At 47.2% G+C, this 26452-nt stretch overlaps 1 protein-coding gene across 2 annotated transcripts in view; it reads right to left on the bottom strand.

Annotated features, from left to right (window-relative positions):
* LOC310700574 (aquaporin-6-like) overlaps nt 1–26452 on the bottom strand; it is a 273203-nt gene that overhangs the window by 58197 nt on the left and 188554 nt on the right. The window lies entirely within an intron of this gene.

Here is a 26452-nt window from a genome sequence, read left to right as displayed (position 1 = left end):
TGTGCTTTCAGCTATATATATTTGTTGTTGGATGCCTCTTTGATTTATTTTTAACGCAATTGTGAATATATCCAGTGTGTGTGTGTATGTGTGTGTGAATGACAGTGGGTTGAGAGAAAGAGGCTGAATTGGGTTGGACAGATAGTCTCTTTTCCTAGGAGAAGAGGCTGATTGGAATTGTCAAGGCTTGACCCAAAGAGAGCAGAGATTCTTGTACCTTTAATAGCTGTGTGGCTCAGTGGCTGCATTGATCTCAGCCATTTGTCCTCGCTTTCTTTCAGATCAGGAGGAAAACCCCTAGCAATCTGCAGGGAAGTGGCCCAACACATTTTGCTGAGGCAAGGGACAAGATAGCAACCCCCGGTTTCAGATAAAGTCACAGACTGGACTGGCAGTGGAGTCTTACTTCAGCACTGGCAGTGGGACAGCGTCCTTTTCTGAACCTGAGAGCAGCAGGCCAGCTTGCAGCGGGTGGGGAGCTATGACAGAACAGCCCACATAACCTACACAATACCTCAAGGACTGCCTCTCTCCATATGAAGCTACACAGACCCTGAGTTCATCTTCTGAGGCCCTTCTTCATGTGCCTCCTCTATGAGAGGTCCGGAGGGTGGCAACAGGAGAACGGGCCTTTTCTGCAGTGGCTCCCCATCTGTGGATGAATGCTTTCCCCAGGGCGGCTTGGTGCCTTCATTATACACCTTCTTGGGCTTGCTGATCATAAGGTCAGCAGTTTGAATCTGCGTGAAGGGGTGAGCTCCTGTTGTTTTGTCCCAGCTCTTGCCAACCTAGCAGTTTGAAAGCATACCAGCGCAAGTAGATAAATAGGTGCTGCTGCGGCGGGAAGGTAAACAGCGTTTCTGTGCCCTCTGGCTTCCATCACAGTGTTCCGTTGTGCCAGTAGCGGTTTAGTCCTGCTGGCCACATGACGTAGAAAAGCTGTCTGCGGATAAACGCTGGTTCCCTTAGTCTGATTGCCTGGGACTTGGGCTCGGAGCCAGAGGAGTCTCAGTCTGCACCAGATCCTTTGCCCCAGGCGGCATCTGAACCTAGCCTGGGGCCTGATTCTGTAGAGCCCCAGTCTGCACAGGTTCCCCTGCAACAAGCACCAGCTGGGCCGAGTCAGGGGCCGGAGCCTGCCCTGGCTCCAGATGCGGGGATGACCTCGTTGCCTTCAGCTGGGCCATCACTTACAGCTGCTCCACTACCAATTGGGTCAGGAGAGGCTGAGGCGGCCTCTGGGTCTAGTAACCCACTGACATCTCCCGAGCTGCAGAGACTGAGGTCTGAGAGAAGGAGAGACCTGAGTACTTGCAGGAGGAGTGCTCGCCTTCGGGCGAGACAGGGAGGTGAGTCACTGGGTGATCATAGAAGAATCATAGAATCATAGAGTTGGAAGAGACCACAAGGGCCATCGAGTCCAACCCCCTGCCAAGCAGGAAACACCATCAGAGCACTCCTGACATATGGTTGTCAAGCCTCTGCTTAAAGACCTCCAAAGAAGGAGACTCCACCACACTCCTTGGCAGCAAATTCCAATGTCGAACAGCTCTTACTGTCAGGAAGTTCTTCCTAATGTTTAGGTGGAATCTTCTTTCTTGTAGTTTGAATCCATTGCTCCGTGTCCGCTTCTCTGGAGCAGCAGAAAACAACCTTTCTCCCTCCTCTATATGACATCCTTTTATATATTTGAACATGGCTATCATATCACCCCTTAACCTCCTCTTCTCCAGGCTAAACATGCCCAGCTCCCTTAGCCGTTCCTCATAAGGCATCGTTTCCAGGCCTTTGACCATTTTGGTTGCCCTCCTCTGGACACGTTCCAGTTTGTCAGATCAGGACTGGCCGTTACCCCGACAGATATAAAAGGCTGTCGGACCCTGCCCCAGGTTGCGGGAGCAACGTTGCTGTTTTGCCAGAACCTGCCTGTGATCCTGTGCCTGACCTTGCCTGGTTTCCTGCCTCGTGTCCTGCTTGGCCCTGTCAGACTGACCCCTTGCGGAACCCTTGGATTTGGGACCGGACCTGGACCACGTTATTCGGATTACCCCCGGGCCCAACACACCTGGCCTGGAAGTCAGATGAGCGCTGCACCCCATAGCTGCCTTTGACTGGACTTAACTGTCTGTTAGGTGCCAGGCAAAAACGTTCCACTTTAACCAGGCCTTTGGCTGATTGACATCCAATGCCCTTTTAAAAGGTGTTAGGGGGGGTTATTGGGTTCTTCTTCTTCTTCTTCTTCTTCTTCTTCTTCTTCTTCTTCTTCTTCTTCTTCATCTTCTTCTTCTTCTTCTTCTTCTTCTTCTTTTGTATTTTGTGTTTTCCTATTGTGTCTTTATGTTGTGACAACTAGCCAGCGTAAGAATAAAACACAGCTGCTTTTCTGTGGGTTCCACTTAAAGCAAACCCCTGTGGGTAAGACTAACCTTACAGGCCCTCAGTATGAAATCCTTGTGCAGCCTGGATTGGGAGAGGAGCTTTTGGGGGTTAAGCGAGTGACCTCATCTAAGCTCTGCAAACCGTTAACAGTGCAGTTCTACAACACTCACCTGGGAGTGTCACTGAGCTCAATGAGACTTGCTTCTAAGTATACAGTATACAAGGTGTGACTGGAAAGTTCGGTGAATGGTCACAGAAATCGGACAGCGAGAAATATTCGAGCATACATACCTCACAGGTCTTCAAAGTAGGCCCCCTCTGATACAATGCAGTGTTGACAACGTCCGTAGAACTGTTGGAAACTTCTGGAGAAGTCCTCTTTTCGTACTGCTTTCGGTTCCTTCGTCACAGCAGCTTGGACGTATGAAATGTTGGGAAATCTGTGCCATTTCAGTGCTGATTTCAGTTTTGGAAAAAGAAAGAAATCCGGTGGGGCCAGACCGGGAGAATATGGAGGGTGGGACAACTCTGTAACCTCAGTAATGATTTCACACGGAATATGCAATTCTTCCGCCATCATTCAGACGGACAAGTGGCGATCCTGCATCAATAGCTCACAAACTCTGTCGACATTTGCCGTCGTTCTGCTCTTCGACGGTTTACCAAACTGAGGGTCATCTTCGATGGTTTGCCACCCTTCACAGAAATGCTTAAACCACTCATACACTGCTTCATCTCCACACACAATTGTGAGAATTTTGTGGGTTTCCAATGCAGATTGTATGTTCGAATATTTCCCGCTATCCAATTTCTGTGACCGTTCACTGAACTTACTGGTTACTTGACATCTTTCCGCAGGGCCTGCAAGACAGAGCTGTTCCGCCAGGCCTTTGGCCAGGGCACAGCCTGACCCCCTCCTTTGGCAATCCTCACAGAACTCTAGCCTAATGGTTGCCATTAATCTGATTTGAACTTTTTTTATAATGAAATGATTTTAGAATGTTGTACAGTGGTACCTCGGGTCAAGTACTTAATTCATTCCGGAGGTCCGTTCTTAACCTGAAACTGTTCTTAACCTGAAGCACCACTTTAACTAATGGGGCCTCCCGCTGCCGCCGCGCTGCCACTGCACAATTTCTGTTCTCATCCTGAAGCAAAGTTCTTAACCTGAAGCACTATTTCTGGGTTAGCGGAGTCTGCAACCTGAAGTGTATGTAACCTGAAGCGTATGTAACCCGAGGTACCACTGTATTATTTTACTGTTGTTAGCCGCTCTGAGCCTGGCTTCGGCTGGGGAGGGCAGGATATTAATAAAATTTTATTTATTTATTTATTATTATTATTATTATTATTATTATTATTATTATTATTACACTGTGTCTTTATAGTTGGATGGGGGAGCTGTGGCCCTCCAGTTATTGTTAGACTCCAACTCCCATAAGCCCAAGCTAGTAAGGCCAATGGCCAGGGAAGCTGGGAGTTGTGTTTTTTCAAAGCTGAAAAATGGGCTTCAGGGGACTGAGGCGCCCCCCTTCCCCAAGTCAGTTGCTTTTTTGTGTCAGGAGAGCGAATGGCGCTCCTTCATGCTAAGAGAAGGGTTTCTCTCCTCAGACAAAAAGGTATCTCCTTTCTCTGGCCAGATCGTGACTAGATGATGTTGCCTTGGAAAAAACCAGTCTTCCCATCAGAGCACATTCTGCCTGCTGTAGGGAACATTCTTCAGGGGAAATGTTCTTATCAGGGTTTAGCAGGAATGGCCTGCCAGGGGTTTAGCGGGCACACAAAAGAAGGCACTTGCTATTAAAAGTGTGCTAATGACAAAAAGAACTTGGGTTCTGATCCATAATACCAACGCCTCAACCAGCCACCCGTTGAACTTGCTATGATATTCCCTGTTAAAAGAAGGACACAGTATGGCCTTTTTAGGTTCTAAATAGAATGACAGTTAAAAACCATGAGGGTCATCTAGCCCAACCCCCCTGAAATGCAGGAATCTTTTGCCCAATGTGGGGCTTGAACCCACAACCATGAGATGAAGAGTCTCATGCTCTACTGACTGAGCTATTTCTACAGGCAAGCTGTTTATTGAGCATTCATCCTGGTGGTGCTTGCATGGAGGCTAGATGGCAGTTGCATCAAAGTAAGTGTCCCACACACTCCTGTGCATCTCCCTGCCGCTTTTCTTAGTGTAAAAAGCCTAATTTGGGAATGTGCGTTTGTTGTGGAAGACCTCCCGGTCAACCACAATTGTGCAACCTGAATTTGCCACCGGTTTATGACTGAATCCTTCCAGCAACCGTTGGAAGTGCTCCTCTACATGGTTCTTCCATTGATAGATTTTCTTAGGAGGAGAATTTGATGATGATTCAGTTATGCTTATTTTGATTGCACTTATTAAAAACTAGCTTCCTTAAACCTATTAGGTAAAGGTAAAGGGACCCCTGACCATTAGGTCCAGTCGTGACTGACTCTGGGGTTGCGGCGCTCATCTCGCTTTACTGGCCGAGGGAGCCGGCGTACAGCTTCCGGGTCATGGGGCCAGCATGACTATTAGGCATAAGCCTATTAGGTGGCTTCAATATTAGAACATAATATAAGAACACAAGGAGAGCTTGTGGGGTTGGGGTAAAGGCCTATCTAGTCCAATGCCCTGTTCTCACAGTGGCCGGATGTCAGGGAACTGACATCAGAGGCACGGGAGAAGGAGAGGGTCTCTGATTCTGCAGGAGAAGGTCCCAGCGCTAGGGGGAGACTCGGCTGGGAAGAAGGGGAAGGGAATAAGTGTAACACCAGGGATCCAGGAGAGCAACGGGACCAGGAGGTGCAGGGGCTCCAGGACTCTTCGCTGGAAGTTAGTGAGGAGAGCCCAGGCACCCCGCTACCCACGCCCACCCTGCGCAGGAGACTCCCGCGCAGTGAGAGGTGGAGACGCTTGGCCATCAAACAGCTCTTATGTTGGCAGCGCTTTAAGAAACGCCCACAGACAGATTCTACGAGTGACTAAGGGCAGCCACGCTGAGATGGGCTGTGCAGTCCGAAGGGTTTAACCAGGCAATCTAATGCCCAAACGGGGCAGGATTACGCACGAGTAACTCCCAACCACTACACCAACCAAAATCCCAGTTGGAGCAGGACACGGATGCAGCAACACTCTCCTCACCTGCAGTCAGTGGCGAAGCTGCATGCTCCGGCACTGGGGGCAGATAGAAGGTGGGGGCATGGCTAGTGCACATCCTGGGGGCATGGCGCGCTGTCTGCGGGGGTATGATGCCCGGAGCGGTGGGGGGGTGCAGTGCATGTCCGGGGGGTAGCCATGATGGTACCCCCCTCCTTGATGGTGCCGGGGGTGATGCACTCTCTCTGCCCCCCCCCCCCGTTCCTCCACCAGTGCCTGTAATTCCCAGCCACTGGTATTTGAGAGTTGAGACAGAGCATAGACATCCTGGCTAGCAGCCATTGATAGTCTTCTCCTCCATAGATTTGTCCAATCGTCTTTTAAAGTCTTCCAAATTGATGGCCATCCCTGCTTCCTGTGGGAATGGTGTCCACAGTTTAACCCACTTTTTCTTTTCTTCCCGAGGGCCGAAACTGCGTTCACTTGGGCAGAAGCCCCTTAGACAATTTATCATAGTGACATGTGTTTCCATTACATTTCATGACAGGTACCGGGCTTCAAACTCGCTTCTGTGGATCGATTTAAAGGGGTTGACGTGCTCCGTCGTTTGTGGAACACTGGTTTCTAGGAGTACATGTAAGAAACTGGTGATTGTACACATTCGCAAAGTTGGTATAGTTGTCCGAGAAGTTGGATTGGCTGCAGTTTCCTGTTGGTTGTTCCCTTGAAGGCAAACTGGCTGCTTTGCACTGTGAAGTTATGAGGAACGGCTAAGGGAGCTGGGCATGTTTAGCCTGGAGCAGAGGAGGTTAAGGGGTGATATGATAGCCATGTTCAAATATATAAAAGGATGTCACATAGAGGAGGGAGAAAGGTTGTTTTCTGCTGCTCCAGAGAAGCGAACACGGAGCAATGGATCCAAACTACAAGAAAGAAGATTGCACCTAAACATTAGGAAGAACTTCCTGACAGTAAGAGCTGTTCGACAGTGGAATTTGCTGCCAAGGAGTGTGGTGGAGTCTCCTACTTTGGAGGTCTTTAAGCAGAGGCTTGACAACCATATGTCAGGAGTGCTCTGATGGTGTTTCCTGCTTGGCAGGGGGTTGGACTCAATGGCCCTTGTGGTCTCTTCCAACTCTATGATTCTATGATTCTATGATATGGGAGCTCAACCTTCCCAATCCTACATTTTGGGCTGCATTTATTGAAAAGTGAGAGACGGGCACTCTGCACGCGCTTAGAGGTATTGCCACCACAGCCAACTCCTCCAAACATATAGGAGGGTTGAATCTCTCTCTTTCTCTCTGCCCCGAACAATATGCTTACATTTTTCATGCTGTTTTAAAAAGCAGATTCAAACCGGCAAATTTTATTTTGAAGGGGAAAGCATCTGTAGGCCCTTAGTCCTGAACATAATTCTGATGCAGATGATTTCCTTGCAAAATAAAATTGGCCAGTTCAAGCACGTTTTTTAAACAGTGTGACGAGCATAACCCGGAGAAGAAGCCCTCTTCCTTTTAGAAACCAAAGTCTGCTTGCTTCTGTTTACATCGTGAAAATGATGCTATTCACAGATTAACAATGCCTAGAGGGCCCTGGGGTTGCTCCAAGTCGGAATGTATACTTCTTTTCTGTGATTCCAGAGTGCCTGAAGGCCAGACATTATTCTCCTATCCCCAAACTGTGTGTGGCTCTGTCTTGCGGTCTGTTCCCCATCAGCTGAGCTAATGGGGTTTGGACTCACAAGGCTTGTTGTAAATGGGTTGTGATTCGATCACCCGGAGCCAGTGTGGCGTTTTGATTAGTCCCCCTCCCCAAACCCCTTTCCTCCTTTGCCGGTCTAGGAGATAAACATTAACCATGACTTTAATTTCTCCGCAAACACCTCTGCTGCCAACTCCACTTGCCCACTCGCCCTTAATACACAGTGTAGGAGGATTTTAGCCGCCGAGCTTCAAGGGATAAAGAGCAAGTCTCAGCAGAAGCCTCTCCCACAATCCTTGTTTTGTCTCTGCTGCTGCCGGGGAGCCAATTTGTTAAACAATCCAGTTGCCTCGTCGTGGAAGAAGAAAAGTCTGTATGTGCGTCTCGCTTGGGTGAGGGGTGCCTGGTTCGCTGGAATGAGGTTTCTTTTATCAATACTGTGCTTCCTGCGTTCAATTTGGGCAGGGTGTCTTGGAGTGAAAGACCTGCCGCAGCTACTGCTGGGCCTCACGTTACTATTGATCAAGGGGATCAATAGGAGAGAGTCTGTCTGACTCCATTTGACTCGCTGCTTTCCGGTATTTGCAGTACAATGGTGTTGCCGCCATTACTGCCAGGGCAGCCTGTAATGTCATGCAGAACAGTTCCGTCTCTCGTGAAGGACTCTGGGAGGAGTGGGTACATTCTCTCTCCCAATGGACACACTTTGGGTAATCAATCTGCAATGAGCGTCTACTTTTGAGACTGAAACCAGTTTCTTAAGAATTGCTGTTGAACATGTTTAACATAAAAAGCAAGCACGCTGTCTCATGCAAGGTGTGACCAGAAAGTTTGGTGGTCACAGAAATCGGACAGCGAGAAATATTAGAACATACATACCTTAGGTAAAGGTAAAGGGACCCCTGACCATTAGGTCCGGTTGCGGACAACTCTGGGGTTGTGGCGCTCATCTCGCTTTATTGGCCGAGGGAGCCGGCGTACAGCTTCTGGGTCATGTGGCCAGCATGACTAAGCCGCTTCTGGCGAACCAGAGCAGCACACAGAAACGCCATTTACCTTCCCGCCGGAGCGGTACCTATTTATCTATTTGCACTTTGACGTGCTTTCAAACTGCTAGGTTGGCAGGAGCAGGGACCGAGCAACGGGCGCTCACCCCGTTGCGGGGATTCGAACTGCCGACCTTCTGATCGGCAAATGCACCGTTGACAACGTTCGTAGAAACGTTAGAAACTTCTGGAGAAGTCCTCTTTTCGTACTGCTTTCGGTTCCCTCGTCACAGCAGCTTGGACGTGTGAAATGTTGGGAGATCTGTGCCCTTTCAGTGCAGATTTCAGTTTTGGAAAAAGAAGGAAATCTGGTGGGGCCAGATCAGGAGAATATGGAGGGTGGGACAACTCAGTAACCTCAGTAATGATTTCACGCCGAATATGCAATTCTTCCGCCATCATTTGGATGCACAAACGGCGATCCCTCATTAGTAACTCACGACATTTGCCGCTGTTCTGCTCGTTGATGGTCTGCCAGACTGAGGGTCATCTTCGATGGTTTGCAGCCCTTCACGGAAATGCTTAAACCACTCATACACTGCCTTTCGAGTTACAGCTTCATCTCCACACACTATTGTGGGTTTCCAACGCCGATTGTATGTTCAAATATTTCCCGCTGTCCGTTTTCTGTGACCATTCACCGAACTTTCCAGTCACACCTTGTAGAATCATAGAATTGCGATTGGGAGGCATCCTAAGTGATATCTAGTCCAACCTCTGCAATGCTGGAACCTCAACTAAAGCATCCATGACAGATGACTGTCCAACCTCTGCTTAAAACCCTCCAAGGAAGGAGAGTTCACCACCCCTCAAAAGAGTCCATTCCACTGTCAAACAGCTCCTATTCTCAGAAAGTCCTTCCTAACTGTCAGGAAACTGACATCAGAGCAACAGGCGAAGGAGAGGCTCTCCGATTCTGCAGGGGAAGGTACAAGCACTAGGGGGAGACGCAGCTTGATGGAGGGGGAAGGAAATCAGCGTAACACCAAGGATCCAGGAGAGCAAATGGGAGAAGAGGTGGATGGGCTCCGGGATTCTTCCTTGGAAGTCAGTGAGGAGAGCCCTGGTCCTCCACTACCCACGCCCTCCTTGCGCAGGAGACTCCCGCGCAATGAGAGGCGGAGACGATTGGGAGTCAAGCAACTCTTATGCTGGCAACGGTTTAAGAAACGCCCACAGACAGACTCTGCGAGCGACTGAGGCAGCCACGCTGAGATGGGCTGTGCAGTCAGGACGGTTTAACCCAGGCAGCCAAGCTCCAAAAGGGGACAGTTTACGCACGAGTAACTCCAAACCACCACACTAACGTTTAGTCAGAATCTCTTTTCTTGTAACTTGAAGCCATTGGTTCGATTCCTACCCTCCAGAGCAGGAGAAAACAAGCTTTTCCCACCTTCCATGTGACAGCCCTTGAGATATTTGAAGGTGGCTATCATATCTCCTCTCTGACTCCTCTTTTCCAGGCCAAACATACCCAAGCTCCTTCAACCGTTCCTCATAAGGCTTGGTTTCCAGACCCTTGATCATCTTGTAACTTGATCTCATTGGTTCAGGTCCTACCCTCCAGAGCACTGAATACCACACAGCTGCCCATTGCTACAACTGGGGCAGTTACTAGAAGAACATTAAATGATGGCTTTTGGAATGGACAAAATAAAAAAGTTGCTTCCAGTAGCACCTTAAAGACCAACTAAGTTAGTTCTTGGTATGAGCTTTCGTGTGCATGCACACTTCTTCAGATACACCCTGTATCTGAAGAAGTGTGCATGCACACGAAAGCTCATACCAAGAACTAACTTAGTTGGTCTTTAAGGTGCTACTGGAAGGAATTTTTTTATTTTGACTATGGCAGACCAACACGGCTACCTATCTGTTTTGGAATGGAGTAATTCAGTGCTATGATGCTCCTGGGGTCTTTCAGACAGTCGCTATGTAAGCCAAATCAAATGGTTTTACCCCAAGATTACCACTGTGACTCAACTTACCATGGAAACAGCCAAACAAAGCAGTAGCAGCCATCTACTGAATTATAGTGGCACACTAGGATCTTAGGCAGGGCTTAGCAAACTTTTTCAGCAGGGGGTCAGTCCACTGTCCCTCAGACCTTGTGGGGGGCTAGACTATATATATATTTTAAAAATGAACAAATTCCTATGCCCCACAAATAACCCAGAGATGTATTTTAAATAAAAGGACACATTCTACTCATGTAAAAACACGCTGATTCCTGGACCGTCTGTGGGCTGGATTTAGAAGGCGGTTGGGCTGGATCTGACCCCTGGGCCTTAGTTTGCCTATCCATGGATTAGTATGTACTTGACCAGTAGCTTGGCTGAGCAGCCCAAGGAAATGATGCAAAGTAATATCTATTGGTTCAGATTCTACCCAGATCATGACATGTTAGATGATGGAATTAACAAAGCAGGTTTCTTTTTTAAAAAAAAACAAGAGCATACAGAATGTAGCACTGCAGTTCCAGCACCTAAAGCATACATCTAAAACTTCCCTTGCCCTGTAATGGGTAGGCAACGCTTATTTATTTTCTGTGACTGCAAATATTTAGCTATGCTGATGTAACTGGACTGCCCCATTAGGACGTCTAGGTGAAGTGTACTCAGAATTTCCTTTTCTTTAGAAGAACATTCGGAGATTTACGCTCATGGGCTCCATGAACTCCAAGTGTCCTTGTTTATCAAGGACAATATACCTATTTTCTAGATCCAGTCCCTGTGTCTGATAAATTGCTGTCCCTATTTTTGCCTTTCAGGGATGCTTTCTTAAATGTTTTTGATGCAAGTTGCTGGAGTTGTCATTTTTTTCAAGCAGAAAAAGCCAACTTTTGAGGCTGTGATCCTATGCACATTTACTGGGGAGAAAGCCCCATAGAACTTAAAGGGACCTAGGTAAAGGTAAAAAAGGTCAAGGATCCCTGGACGGTCAAATCCAGTCAAAGGCGCTAATCTCGCTTTCAGGCCGAGGGAGCCGGCGTTTGTCTACAGACAGCTTTCCAATTCATGTGGCCAGTATGACAAAACCACTACTGGTGCAACGGGACACCATGATGGAAGCCAGAGCGCACGAAAATGCCATTTACCTTCCTGCCAGAGTGGTACCTATTTATCTACTTGCACTGGTGTGCTTTCAAACTGCTAGGTTGGCAGGAGCTGGGACAGTGCAACGGAAGCTCACCCTGTTGCGGGGATTTGAACCGCCGACCTTTTGATTGGCAAGGCCAAGAAGCTCAGTGGTTTAGACCACAGTGCCACCCGAGTCCCTTGGAATGGGACATTTCTCTAAGTAAATGTCCATAGGGTTGCAGTGTGAATGGGGGTGGCTGGGGTTGCATCCTGTCTCCAGCACACCTGAAGGAAAATGCACAAAAACAAATATTAAACCACCATGCAGTGCCCAGCCTGCCATTTCCCCCCTATTTTTTTATTCATTTTATAACACAAATAAAAAACACAAACAGAAAAGACAAACAATACAAACAATTCTTGTCATATCCTTATTTTTTCTAAACATTGTTAAATGGGCTTCCCCAAGTCCTACCTATCTGATTTTCATTTTACTTCATCTTTAGCAGTTTACATATATCATAATTTCTAACCATCTTTTTTTCCACACTTACTTTAACCATAACAAACTTCACATTTTATCACTTATAAAATCCACTATCTTCTACTTCTAACCCTACAGCCTATATCCACTTCCAAAGCTATTCTAAGATTTGAATATTAACATATTTTTTCAAATATTCCTTACCTTAAACTTCTTCCAGTCTTCTTCCACGGTCTCTTCTCTCTGGTCTCGGAGTCTTCCGGTCAGTTCTGCAAGTTCCATATAGTCCATCATCTTCATCTGCCATTCTTCGATATTTGGTAAATCTTGTTTCTTCCAATTCTTCGCTAACAATATTCTCGCAGCTGTTGTGGCATACAGAAAAAAAGTAACATCCTTTTGGGGGATTTCACCCCCCCCCCACTATACCAAGTAAAAGGCTTCTGGTTTTTTAATAAATGGGTTTATCAACACTTTTTTCAATTCATTATAAATCCTTCCCCAGAAGTCTTTTACCTTGGGGCATGTCCACCACATGTGGTAAAAGGTTTCTTCTTTTTCTTTACATTTCCAGCATTTATTATCGTGAGTATGATACATTTTTGCTAACTTCACTGGTGTTAAATACCGTCTATACATCATTTTCATCAACTTTTCTCTTAATACATTACAGTGGTACCTCAGGTTAAGGACTTAATTCGTCCCAGAGGTCTGTACTTAACCTGAAACTGTTCTTAACCTGAAGCACCACTTTAGCTAATTGGGCATCCTGCTGCTGCCGCGCCGCCGGAGCACGATTTCTGTTTTCATCCTGAAGCAAAGTTCTTAATCTGAGGTACTATTTCTGGGTTAGCGGAGTCTGTGACCTGACGCGTATGTAACCTGAGGTACCACTGTACAAGCTGTAAATTTGATTCTTTTTTTCCACAGTTTCTCCCAATCCACCATCATGATATTGTGCCCCACATCCCCCTGGCCCATTCAATCATTACAGATTTCACTTGTTCATCTTTCGTATACCATTCCAGCTATAATTTATACATCTTAGATAGGGGTTTTTTTGTTTTTGTATCTAATAATTCCATTTCCAGTTTGGATTTCTCTGTTTGAACACTTCACTTTTCTGTATGCACTGGAACCTGCCATTTTACAGCTGCAGTTGCATAGATATGTTTTGCATTGTTGATAACAAAAGTGGAGGCAGTAGAACAATTCCCTCTTTTTGGTATGCCTTTAACCAAAAGAACCACCACCCTCTTGGGTTCAAGACAGACTATTATGGAGCAAATGGATTTGGGGACTGCTAGGCTGTCACTGTTTATGGGTGGGATTCAATCACGTGCCACCAAATTCAGGTGGTACAATTAAAGACGATTTGGCAGCCTTGCACAGCAAGCCTGCTTCGCCACCCCAAATTGGACTTTTGTGGGTTTTTTAGTTTTTTTTAAAAAATATATTTAGTCAACAATACAATTATTCACATATTGATAATAAACAATACGTACCAATTGCTGCTGCATGTTATAATAAACCCATACCTTCTTTTCTCTGTTTATTCTCAATATCCCTTTTACTGCTGAATTTACTCTAAATCTACTAGCGATCTAACCTGTTTACAATAATTCTTCATATAGTCTACAAACATTTTCCAGTCCTCCTCAAAGGCTGCTTCTTCTTGGTCTCTCATTCTACTGGTTGGGCTTGCTAATTCTGCATACTCCATCCATTTCGACTGCCACTCCTCTTTCATGGGAACTGCCTACTCCTGCCATTTTTGAGCATATAGAATTTGGGTTGCAGTTGTTGTTGTTTAGTCATTTAGTCGTGTCCGACTCTTCGTGACCCCATGGACCAGAGCAGCCAGGCACTCCTGTCTTCCACTGCCTCCCGCAGTTTGGTCAAACTCATGATGGTAGTTTCGAGAACACTGTCCAACCATCTCATCCTCTGTCGTCCCCTTCTCCTTGTGCCCTCCATCTTTCCCAACATCAGGGTCTTTTCCAGGGAGTCTTCTCTTCTCATAAGGTGGCCAAAGTATTGGTCGGGCTGCAGTAGTTGCATACAAAAACTAATTCCTTTGGTTTGAGAGCCAGTGTGGTGTAGTGGTTAAAAGCGGTAGTCACGTAATCTGGGAAACCGGGTTCGCGTCTCCGCTCCTCTACATGCAGCTGCTGGGTGACCTTGGGCCAGTCACACTTCTCTGAAGTCTCTCAGCCCCACTCACCTCACAGAGTGTTTGTTGTGGGGGAGGAAGGGAAAGGAGAATGTTAGCCACTTTGAAACTCCTGAAGGGGAGTGAAAGGCGGGATATCAAATCCAAATTCCTCCTCCTCCTCCTCTTCTTCTTCTTCTTTAATACATCTGACTCAATTATTCCTAGAAAACTCTGTGACACAGAAATTGATAGGAAAATGCACTGGAAAGTTGTTTAGCTATACTGAAGCTTTTGGGTAAAAGAGTATTGGGAAATAATTCATAATGAATTGAAATAAAAGTTTAAAAGCACTTTTCCAAGTGCTTTTTAGCCTGCAGACCTAACATATAGAATAGAAGAACAAGAAGAACATACGTTTAGAGAAGATTGGAAAATGTTTATTGAATATATGGGGGGAAATTGTGTACACTGGAAAATGTTGGCAGCATTAAGATAAATTCAACAGGGTAAATAAGTTTTGATGGGTGTAATAACAGAATACCGAATGGTTTAGTTTATGTAAAATATATGCAGGGATTTATGGTATGCAAAATGAGCCATGGAAAGAAAAGAAGGGAAGTCACTGATAACTTAAGGATCTAAATTGTGTCTAAATTGTAAAACGGATAGACAAACGCCACACGGGTCTTTGGGGGGTAGCAGGCTTGTTGCACAAGACCTCTCAGTCCACTATAATTGCTCCAGCTGAATTTGCAGGTATGCGGTTGTATCCCATCTGCAAATAGTAACATCCTGGAAGCACCAAAGCAGAGCAATAGGGCACACACGCACGCACACACGCACACACACACACACACACACACACGGAACAAAATAAAGAAAGAAACAAAAATGGTCTCATCTGAGTACAAGCATCTGGCAATAGCCAAAAGCAGCCAGGGTGACAATGGGAGTACAAGGACGAAATAAGTCCTTGCCAACACCCAGCTATCCTTGGGCAGGTTGGTGGGGTTAATGTGAGATTTCAAGCCCTGCAATATTTGTTGCTTTGTGGTAAATGGAGTAATAATTCCATCTGGGATGGTTTTACGATTCAGCAAAGGCCACTTGGGGGCTAGGATGATTCCCACTCGCGCCTTCTGCAGACGCCACCAGCAAACGACACACTACATGCACATTAAATCAAGACTGATGCTCAGCAGTGCAGACAAAACCCTGAGAAAAAGAGTGCGCACAGCTCAGTCTCATTCTTCCTCTCTGTTTCTTCTTCACTCTGTGTGTCCTTTTCATAGGCGCCGACTCCATGGGGCCTGAGGGGGCCTGAGCCCCCTCAAAAATTCGTTTGGGGGGGGCTCTGCCCCCCCAATAATCTCCGGCGCCCCTCCAGCAGAGCGCCACCGCCGCCCCTCCCCCAGCCCAAAATGCACAGGGTCGGGCTGCATGCCTCCTGCCCTCCCTCCCAAGCAAAAGCTCCACCCAATTTCCTTCGGAGCTGATTAATAGGCGCAGCACACTCTCCCCTATTCGCTCACGAGGAGGCGGCGCCACTTTATCTGCATATTCATGAGCTTATTTATTATTCATGAGCTTTCGCGGGCTCCCCCAATATTTTTTATAAGTCGGCGCCCCTGGTCCTTTTCCACCTATGCAAACACGAACCCCACCTCTTCCTCCTGCTGTTCCCCCAAACAGGGGGACTTGCAGGACTTCACCTTTCTTGCGGTTTCTTGAGGACTATCAGAAAAGCATCCTCTTGCACTTTTTCTCTTCGGCTTCCCCCCCCCTCCATTTGGTCCAATACCTGTGGCATTTCAAAGCTTTAACAACAACAAAACTATTAGAAGACAAGCTTAAACACTGACTGTACTGCCAGGGATTCTTAGACGCTCTCCCTAGAGCCCTATGTAGAAATCACGGTTCGCTTGCCCCCATGTACTGCAAGGTATTATATGAGCTGGGAAATAGAATCGTTGCTTTTCAAAGATATGGGAGAGCTTGGCAAGATAAGGGGAAGATATTGGCCTAAGATTCTGAAAGATACTCAGAGTCGCAGGGTGATTTCATGATCTTTATTCAGCTCATAGTGGTGAGGAGGAATGAATGAAAGTCCCCTCACAGTATCTGCTTTATATACATTATTTACACAATGGGCTGCCCATGATTGGCTAATTCCGGAATTCTACTGTAAGCCAATCAGGTTGTGGATTCACTTCTATCTGGAGCAGGATTGGGTGGTTCCTGCCAACCAATCATACTGCTGCATTGTTCTAGGACCAATCAGACTGCTGCATTCTGAATCCTATTGTTCTAGGACCAATCAGCCTGCTGCAGTTTGGATCCTATTGAACTCAGTACATAACAGATTCCTCAGGGCCAAATCCATGAAACCATTTGAGTGTCGGGCTAGAAGCTCACATTCCAGAGTCTGTCATTCACTCTGTATGGCTAGCCTACTACTACTACAGTACTACTACTACTACTATTACCCCGCCCATCTGGCTGGGTTGCCTCAGCCACTCTGGGCAGCTCCCACAGAATATTAAAAACATGATAAAACATCAAACATTAAAAACTTTCCTGAACAGGGCTGCCTTCAGATGTCTTCTAAAAGTCAGGTAGTTGTTTATTTCCTTAACATCTGATGGGAGGGCATTCCACAGGACAGGTGCCACTACCGAGAAGGCCCTCTGCCTGGTTTCCTCACTTCTCACAGACAGGGAACCACCCGAAGGCCCTTGGAGCTGGACCCCAATGTCCAGGCTGAACAATGTGGGTGGAGACGCTCCTTCAGGTATACTGGGCCGAGGCCGTTTAGGGCTTTGAATGTGCACATGTGTTGGGGGTGTTAACAGAAAAATCCGAGGGCTCCCTTGGACAAAAACAAAGACACCAACCAGGATAACTTGGAGCAAAACAGCAGCCTTTAGGCTTGGCCTTTATTGAACTGTTGCAACAGGGTGCTCCCCTCACTTGCAGGAAAGATGAAAGACACAAAAAAATGGTGTGTAAGGTCTTATAAAGACTTATAAAGACTTTTGAAATTCCCATCCTATAGATCAAGACCACCCCCAGAAACATCACAGAAAGGAGGGGTTGAGGGAGGAGTTGTGGTGGTAACCTGAGTGTCCTGTCACCTGGCTGGTTCCCCCTTTCCCCCTCCCCATGAGTACTTTCCAGGTGACAGAGGGGAGTTTGCAGTTTCCTTCCCCCAGAGGGAAGAGCTGATTATCGTCCTTTGTTCCAGTCTGTGCTGAATCCACTCCCATATGCAAGTTCTTTGTGATCTTGATGGTCTTCTGTCTAGGACCATCAGGGTTGGCATAGCAACTGGGCAGGGCTCCTGTGGATGTGCTGGTATGCTGAAGGGATTATGGCTGCCCTGGATCAAACCTTCCCCATTTTGTAGTCCTTCCTTCATGGAGTAAAATAAAAGTGGAACAGTGCAAATCCGATGTATGGTTGATTTTCTATGAATTTAAAACAGAAGCGTAGCATATGTAGTGTGTGAGTGTGAATGAAGTTTGTACAACCTGAATGATTGGTGGGGGGGGGGGGGTTCCTGCTACAGGGGAGAGTGCATGGTCAGAATCAGGACCTGCCATCTTTCGATAGCTCCCAGGGCCTTGCATGGCACCTCTTTTTAATTGTCCCCTCCCCACCTGCATACCCTCCAACATTTTTCCAATGAAAATAGAGACATCCTAAGGAAAAGCAGAGGGACGCGGATGGCGCTGTGGGTTAAACCACAGAGCCTAGGACTTGCCAATCAGAAGGTCGGCGGTTTGAATCCCCACGATGGGGTGAGCTCCCGTTGCTCAGTCACAGCTCCTGACAACCTAGCAGTTCGAAAGCACACCAGTGCAAGTAGATAAATAGGTACCACTCCAGCGGGAAGGTAAACTGTGTTTCCGTGCACTGCTCTGGTTCGCCAGAAGCGGCATGGTAATGCTGGCCACATGACCCAGAAGCTGTACGCCAGCTCCCTCGGCCAATAAAGCGAGATGAGCGCCGCAACCCCAGAGTCTGCCATGACTGTACCTAATGGTCAGGGGTCCCTTTACCTTTAAGGAAAAGCAGGGCATTGTGGGATCAAATCAGAAACCAGGATGGCTTCTGTAAGATTGGGACTGTCCCTGGAAAATAGGGATTCTTGGAGGGTCTTCACCCAGCTCACTACTCCAAGCAGCAGTAGACAGCTGTCACAATGCCTAAATGTTTGAAGCTATATTGCATACAATGGTATTTAGTATAATAGCAAGCAATACAATAATACTTAATTATCTTTAATAGTTGACACGCAATGAGATTAGTCCCTGACTGGCTGTGATGCAACGACAGGGAAAGTGGCTACATGCTTCGCTGGAACACATTGGCAAAACATGTCTTATTAGATCCTCCGGCCGACTCCCGTTTTTAATTGGCTTTGATTAACCATATGTGCCAGGCCTCTGTGTTTTGTTTTCATTCGGGACTTTTCCAGACAATTGCTTTAATTCGCAAGAGAGAAAGAAAAGGGGGGAAAGAAAGTGTTGTTCAAAGTGATCCAATTGCTATTGCCTGAGATCACAGAACCATCAAATTGTAGTGTTGGAAAGGACCCCATGGGTCATCTTGTCCAACCCCCTGCAGTGCAGGAAACTTTTGCCCAAGGTGGGGCTTGAACCCACAAACCTGAGATTAAGAGACTCATGCTCTGCCAACTGAGCTAATGTGGATGACTCCCAAACAAGGTCAACCTGAAGGTGTCAAAACAGGCTGTTCTCCTGCTGAAGCAAATCTACCCTCACTACTCAGGGCACTAACCTGGGGGTTTGTGCGAAGCCTAACTCTAACCAGGGGGAAGCAGGAAGGGTTCCTCCTCCTCCTCCTCCTCCTCCTTCTTCTTCTCCTCCTCCTCCTCCTCCTCCTTCTCCTTCTCCTTCTCCTTCTCCTTCTCCTTCTCCTTCTCCTTCTCCTTCTTCATTTTAAAGAGGTGGTTACCTGGTTACAGTGGCGTAGCGTGGGTTGCCAGCACCCGGGGCAAGGCAAGTAATTTTCGCCCCCTAACCCGTGGATTTGCGCCCCCTAACCCTAACCCCCAGGTGTTGCGCCCGGTGTGGCCGGCCCCCCCTGCACCCCCCACGCTACGCCACTGCCTGGTTACATGGAAAACAAATGAGATTTGAGATGATGAATAATAGGCAATTATGGTTTGCATGTATGCATGGAACTGGTCCATTGAATTAATTCTGCATCTGCCACCACCCACCCACAGGTTGGCTGGCAAAGGTGTGGGGGGGGACGCATCTGTTCCTTAGCCGAGGATGGATAGGTACCAATTTACACTTAAAAGTCTGTGCATGATCTAGCCCTGCTCCAGGGGGGGGGGGGAGGCCTGCAACAGTGGCTAGATCTGACACAGGATTGTTCCAGATGTTGACTGAACCACAGTAGAGGGGTTCCCCCCTCCTCTTTTCGAGGGGAGCAGGCTCATTCCAGATAAAATAACAGCGCAACTTCACCACCCATCCACTCACACTGACGCTGCAGTCCTGGCATGTTACTGGCCAAGCATGAAACCAGCAAAAGGGATTTGCCTCTTCCCGCGGAGCGCTCGGATGATTATAAACATCGGCACGGAATCAAGTCAAAACTGGCTCTTAAAAAAAGAGAAAACCTTCCTAGATCTATGGGGATTAGCGCAGGCTGGGATGCTCGCTTGGCTGCGCTGGGCCTGTCGCTGCGGTCGTCGGTCGGATGGCTCCTGGCTAAGCAGCATTGGGGCTCATTAACACAGGATTTTCCTCACCTCTGCCTAAGCACAAGCCTTTCTAATAGCCCCTTGGGTTAAGCTTCCAGACATCCAATAAAGCGCTTCTCACTTGCGGCTCAGAAGAAGCGGGTACCGTCCTCTCTCTGGAAGGGAAATACCTCAGCTGGAAGAGTCATCCAGCACTGAGCCCTTCTTGATCTACAAAGGTAGTCACAGTCGGCTGTTGTGGAAAACAAAGACTCTTATTGTTGTTGTTTTCTATAATTCTTATTAAATTTTCTGTTTTCCGTTTTGGAATATTCATTTAAACAACCTAAAAATACCAGTGACTTCCCTTCTTCCCTTTCTGTGGTTCATTTTGCATAATATAAATCCCTGCATGTTTTCTATAAACTAAACCATTCAGTATCCCATGATTACATCCATCAAAAACTTATTTACACTGTTGAATTTACCTTAATGCTGCCAATATTTTTGAATGGACACAATTCCCCCCCCCCGAATAGTCAATAAACATTTCCCAATCTTCTTTAAACGTATGTTCTTCTTGTTCTCTTATTCTATATGTTAGGTCCGTAAGCTGCGTCTATTCCAGCAGTTTAAGTTGCCATTCTTCTTTAGATGGGACTCATTTTCCATTTTGGGGCTAACAAAACTTGAGCCGCATTAGTGGCATACATAAATAACCTTTTCTGACACCTGGAAATTTCTGTTTGAATTATCCCCAACAAAAAGGACTCTGGTCTTGTGTGTGTGTGTTTTTGAAAAGTGTTTTTAAACATTCTTTTTCAATTCATTATGAGTTATTTCCCAATACTCTTTTACCCTTTTACAGGTCTACCACACATGATAGAACGTACCATCAGTTTCATTGCATATCCAGCACTTATCTGATTCAGTCTTTTCCATCTTAACAAGTCTACTCAGAGTTAGATAGCATCTGCAAATCATTTTCAGGTTGTTCTCCTTCGAGGAATAACATGCTGTAAACTTCAGATCGCTCTTCCAAAGTTTTTCCTAGAAATTAAAATCTATATTATGTCCTATATCTATTGCCCAGTGTGTCATAGAGGCACAAAGACTCTTATTGTGCGACACCTCAAAGAAGAATTGCATACCCTCCAAGCGTCCCGGTTTTCCAGGGACAGTCCCAGAATTACGAAAGCCACCCTGGCTTCTGATTTGATCCCAGGATATCCCCATTTCCCCTGCCAGTGCTGTTCCTGCCGAGCTCGGGGAGGAGGGTGAACTGGTGCTTGTCTTCCAAGTTGTTAAATTGTAGGTGAACATATCAGACAACACAGCGATTCTTCAAACAGCTCTTGTTTATTCACAGGCCAGAACAGAACTGAACTGAAGGGTTCAGCCAGCCTGCTTATATAGAGCTCCACTACAACGCAACAGTAACCACTTTCTGTAACTATCCAATCACTGAACGTCACTTTCAATCCCTTATTTGCATATGTGGACCTGAGTGAAAACTATCTACAGTATCCCCCTGCTGGCCCAGGGTGAGAACTGCAGTACATAACACAAGTGGTGGCGGCAATGGAGCATCTCGTTGCCTCTCCATGGCTTCTCTATGGCCGCTGCTGGCGACCTCCCTGTTAAGCAAATCAGTCTCTTAAGCTTAAACCAAGAAATAGTATTCTCTATGAAACTGATATATCTCAAGAAAACCGAAGCAGGGAAGGAAGGAAGTCGAGGCGTGAGGACTACAGAGTGTAAATATGATGATTTAAAATGTTGATTGTAAAAGGAAAAAAAGAGATCATGATGTTGGTGCCCATACAGCCATTTGGCATGGCAGAAGTCTTGAAGGCACAGGTGGGAGTAGGGTTAAAAACAAGCTAAGGGGACCTGAGCTGCTACAGGGAAAGAAAGTGGAAGGAAAGGACAGCAGGCCGTAGAGTAACACACAACAAGATTGCTATAAAGAGTGCAATTTCCCACTCTAATTCCCAACGGGGGATGATAGCTAGATTCCCATGCCCAAAGATGCCTCAATCTGGGGTGAAGAAGTGAGGTCTGATCTCTCAGACACTACAAATCTCATTAAAACCATTACACAAAGCAGCGCAAATAAGCCTCTGATTATCTTTTTTGCATCCTGTAGCTAACTCCCCGGAGATAACGAGCCAAGATGCTTCCTCCAGGCCATATAATAATCACCCCAATTACTCCTGAGCAGTGGCTATTAAACTCACCGCAAGGCACAGATAATTAAACAGGTGCCCACATGCAGCTGGGAATGACCAGATTTATTACTCGGCTGGCCTAGAGGCAGGGGAAATGGTCCGGGCCGGTGAAAAATGTGCTTCGGGGCACCTCTCCATAACACAGCTGATTTTCTTCCTTGCAGTTTTGCCACTAGACCGGCTGCTCCGATTACCACTTTGGTTTGCTTATTTGATTACGAGTGAATACCCGGTCAAGAAATTCACAGAGACATAGTACAGGACAAAGAGAAGGAGATTCCCTATCTCCTTTCCCATCCCTTTCAGGTTCTGTGAGAAACCCCCAGTGGCATAGCGTGGGGGGTGCAGGGGGGCCGGCAGCACCGGGCGCAACATCTGGGGGTTAGGGGGCGCAAATCCACGGGTTAGGGGGTGCAAATTACTTGCCTTGCCCCGGGTGCTGACAACCCACGCTACGCCACTGGAAACCCCACAGCAGCTTCCTTGTTTGACCTGGATACTCGAACCCCGATTCCCAAGTAGAGGAGCTGCAACAGCATCTGGCCATAAGCCTTTGGTGGAGCTAAAAGGGGTGTTGTGAGATTACCCATTTCGATTAGTTCCTGTGATGGCCTGGGATTCGGACTCGGAGGCTGAACCTGAGGAATCCCAGCCTGCACAGGAGTCCCCGCCTCCAGAACCAGCTGAGCCGGGGCTGGGGCTTGAGCCTGAAGGGTCCTCAACTGTGCTGGATCCTTAGGTTCAGTCATCAGCTGAGTCTGCTCTGGCTCCTGAAGTGATGGAGGACCCATTGCCTGCAGGTGCTCCACTCCCAGCCCCGTCAGGGGAATCTGAGGCTGCCTCTGGGTCCGGTAACCCTCCAGCCTCTCCTGAGCTGCAGAGGCTCAGGGCAGAGAGGCGGAGGGAACTAAGTTCCTGCAGGAGGAGTGCTTGCCTCCAGGCCAGGAGAGGCGAGCCACCTGTGGACTGGGGCCACCCTATGCCTCAGGGCAGATAAAAGCCAGCCAGCCCCAGTCCCAGGTTGCGGGAGCAACATTGTTGGTAGCCTGTTCCTGCCTGCAACCTGTCCTGCTCTTCTGCCAGAGTTCCTGACCTCACCCGGCTCCCTGCCTTGGACCCAGTTTCAGCTTTGACGGACAGCCTCCATACTGCACCCTTGACCTCGGACTGGACTTGGACCTCGCCGCATGGTTAACCCTCAGGACTAGCGCAGTCCTGGAGGTTCTATGCTTTCAAGCAGGGGTACCAAGTTCTGCCTGATATTGGGGAGGCCTCATCGCATGTGCATGACGTCACACATGCAACACGCATGTGTGACATCTCAGGCATCAGGAGTATGCTGCAAGGCCGTCCACCACCATGAGGAGGCCCAATGAGGCCTGGTCCCTCAGCAATGGGGGGGCTCAGCCCTGTCCCCACATACTTGGGTAGGGGGCTGAGCTGTCTTCAGCCCCATGGAGTCGGTGTCTATGCATTATGGGTTGGGGTTGGGGTTTAAGCATGTTCTCTAGAGCTTGGGAGATGAATGTGGCAAGCCGTGGTCATCCCCTGAGCTGAACTGAAGGTAATCAAGCCTCTACAATAATTGCATCCACGCTATATGTTTAAAGCACTCTATATATCATACCCTCGAACATTTCTCAGATGGAATTAGGGACATCTTTTGCTCAGCCTCAGCTAACCCTCATTGTGGCGTTTGCCCTCCTAGGTGACATCATGCTGGGTCATAAGGAAAGGGTTAAATGAGTGTGAAGTGATTGGCTAGTGGGAACCCAAGGGGAGGCGTTAGAGTTAGAGTTGTTGAGAGTCAGTCGGGTGTTAGAGAAAGGAGAGTGAGGATACGTCTGTGGGTTGGGATAGTTTGATGTGAGAGAGTGAGAGAATCTGTTACGAGGAGTCAGATAGACAGTTGGGATAATTAGTTAGAAGTTACTAGGAAGGTATAGGCCGGTAAGAACCTAAGATTAAGAAACTGACAAGAAAACTTATCTGAAACCATAAACTTGTTAAGGCTTATAAAATAAACTTGTTTATTTGGTTTAATGTTAACAACTGTCTGGACTCTGTGTGTACCCGAGAGAAATGGGTTGGTGGCAGCAGGGAAGCAATCACAGTGGTGGCACAGGGATCAATAGATCGTCAAATGTCCGGGGACCCTGTGTGATCGCCACACTCCTCAACCCCCCCATTTTTTGTCATTCCCCCCGTGGCGTTCATACGGAGCCCCTGGTCATTTCACGGACTATAAACCTGTACACTACTAATCCGCTGCCACCAACCAGGTTCTCCCTGGTAAAAAACTTAGTCTCAGTTGGGTTCTCAAGATAATAACAAAGATTGTCGTTTGTTGCAAACACAAATAAACTTTAAATGCATTCAAAACAGTTACCCTTTACCCTCCTAGTCTTATTTTACCCTGTCTCTAAATCTTCTACCTCGCCTCACACAAGAACCAACTGCACTAAGTGTCTCTCTATTTCCATCTGTCTTTCAACTGCTTTTCCCCAACTGTCTAAACCTCTGGCTAAGCCTTTTAAAAACAGGTAGGCTCCGCCTCTGGCTTTTCTATTGGTCTACTATTAACCTTTTCTCCCCCTGTACAGACATTTCCAAAAGAACGGGCAAACGCCACACCCCCCACAGAGCATTTCCTGTCAGAAGAAGGGTGAGCACTAGACCAAGGGGACATAGCACACACACCCTCAAACCAACCTGAGAAATCTCCTTACAGACCCTCCAAGTGTCCCTGTTTTCCAGGGACAGTCTCGGATTTACAGAAGCCATCCCGGTTTCTGATTTGATCCCGGAAGATCCCGCTTTTCCTTACGACGTCCCTATTTTCATCAGAAAAATGTTGGAGGGTATCAGGGACTGGGCAGAGGAGGAATGGTGGAGACCGCCTCCCCATCCTGACCCTTCCAGGGAGGAGGAAGAGGAAGACAGTATAGATTGACAACAGGGGTTTGAGGGCGGTCGCAGCTCAGAGGCAGATGAGGGGGAAAGTTGGGAAATCATGGGAGAGCCAGAACAGCCAGCTAACACATTGTCATTAGAAAGCATTTCAGACCCACCATCTCTCAGAACCCGGCAAGCCTTAAAAGTAGGAGAGCAAAGAGATCAAAGACAGAGGGCACGTATCCCTGGCTCCTTATCTTCTACTTCTTGGTCATTTTTTCAAATACAGTGAAAAAGCTGCTATAGAGTTGAGAAAGGAAATGTGGTTGTATGAATCAGTCCCAAAGTCACACATGAAGTCGATCATTTGATGAATGTATATGTATTGGCCTCAACTTGATGGGTTAAAAACTGGCAAACCAATCTAAAACTTCTCCCCAACAGTAAAAGCTAATATATCCCCCAAATAAAACTATTCATCACCTGTTATGGAGATCCATCTTGACAGTGCTGAGATGCAGTCTGACTGTTAACTGTTTTTCACTTTACCAAGACTTAAAGCATATCCCCTTTGTGACATCACACATGACATCAGAATGGCAGTTTGCTTTCAACTTAGACTATCTCCATGCCAACAGCAATGGCCAGTAAACTTTGCAGCCAGGTAACCATCATCCTGACTACCCAGTTGTTTCTATCTAGACTATAGGGTGTTTCTTTTTTTGCTCTCGTAATCAAAGCCTGAAGTAGAGCTGTGTATAATCCGAAAATCCACTATTAAAGAAAACTAATCGTCAGGTATAGTATCCCAGTAGTGAGGTATGGAAGTGAGAGCTGGACCATAAAGAAGGCTGATCACCGAAGAATGGATGCTTTTGAATTATGGTGCTGGAGGAGACTCTTGAGAGTCCCATGGACTGCAAGAAGATCAAACCTATCCATTCTTAAGGAAATCAGCCCTGAGTGCTCACTGGAAGGACAGATCCTGAAGCTGAGGCTCCAATACTTTGGCCACCTCATGAGAAGAGAAGACTCCCTGGAAAAGACCCTGATGTTGGGAAAGGGGACAACAGAGGATGAGATGGTTGGACAGTGTTCTCGAAACTACCATCATGAGTTTGACCAAACTGTGAAAGGCAGTGGAAGACAGGAGTGCCTGGCGTGCTCTGGTCCATGGGGTCACGAAGAGTCGGACACGACTAAACAACTAAACAACAACAACAATTGTCAGGAACTGGGCAGAAGAGGAATGGCGGAGACCGCCTCCCCACCCTGACCCTGCCAGGGAGGAGGAAGAGGAAGACAGTATAGGCTTACAACAGGGGTTCGAGGAAGGTCACAGCTCCGAGGCAGATGAGAGGAAATGTTGGGAAATCATGGGAGAGCCAGAACAACACCCAGCTGACATATTGTCATTAGAAAGCATCTCAGACCCTCCATCTCCCAGAACCCGGCAAGCCTTAAAAGTAGGAGAGCAAAGAGCTCAAAGACAGAGGGCACATAGCAGCACCCGTAGAGGAGGTGATGATGATGATGAATTAGGAAGTGGGAGAGGCGGAGGGTGGAGATTCACTTAGGACAATGCCGTTATCCAAGAGGCGGGCCTCTCTAGCCTCTCTCTATAAAGATTGAAATTTAAAAAGGACA

The sequence above is a fragment of the Podarcis liolepis genome, assembly GCF_965112155.1.
Source record: "Podarcis liolepis genome assembly, chromosome: 2".
Classification (NCBI taxonomy): domain Eukaryota; kingdom Metazoa; phylum Chordata; class Lepidosauria; order Squamata; family Lacertidae; genus Podarcis; species Podarcis liolepis.
The sequence above is the reverse complement of the archived record's forward strand: the minus strand, read 5'-3'. Positions and strand labels throughout refer to the sequence as shown.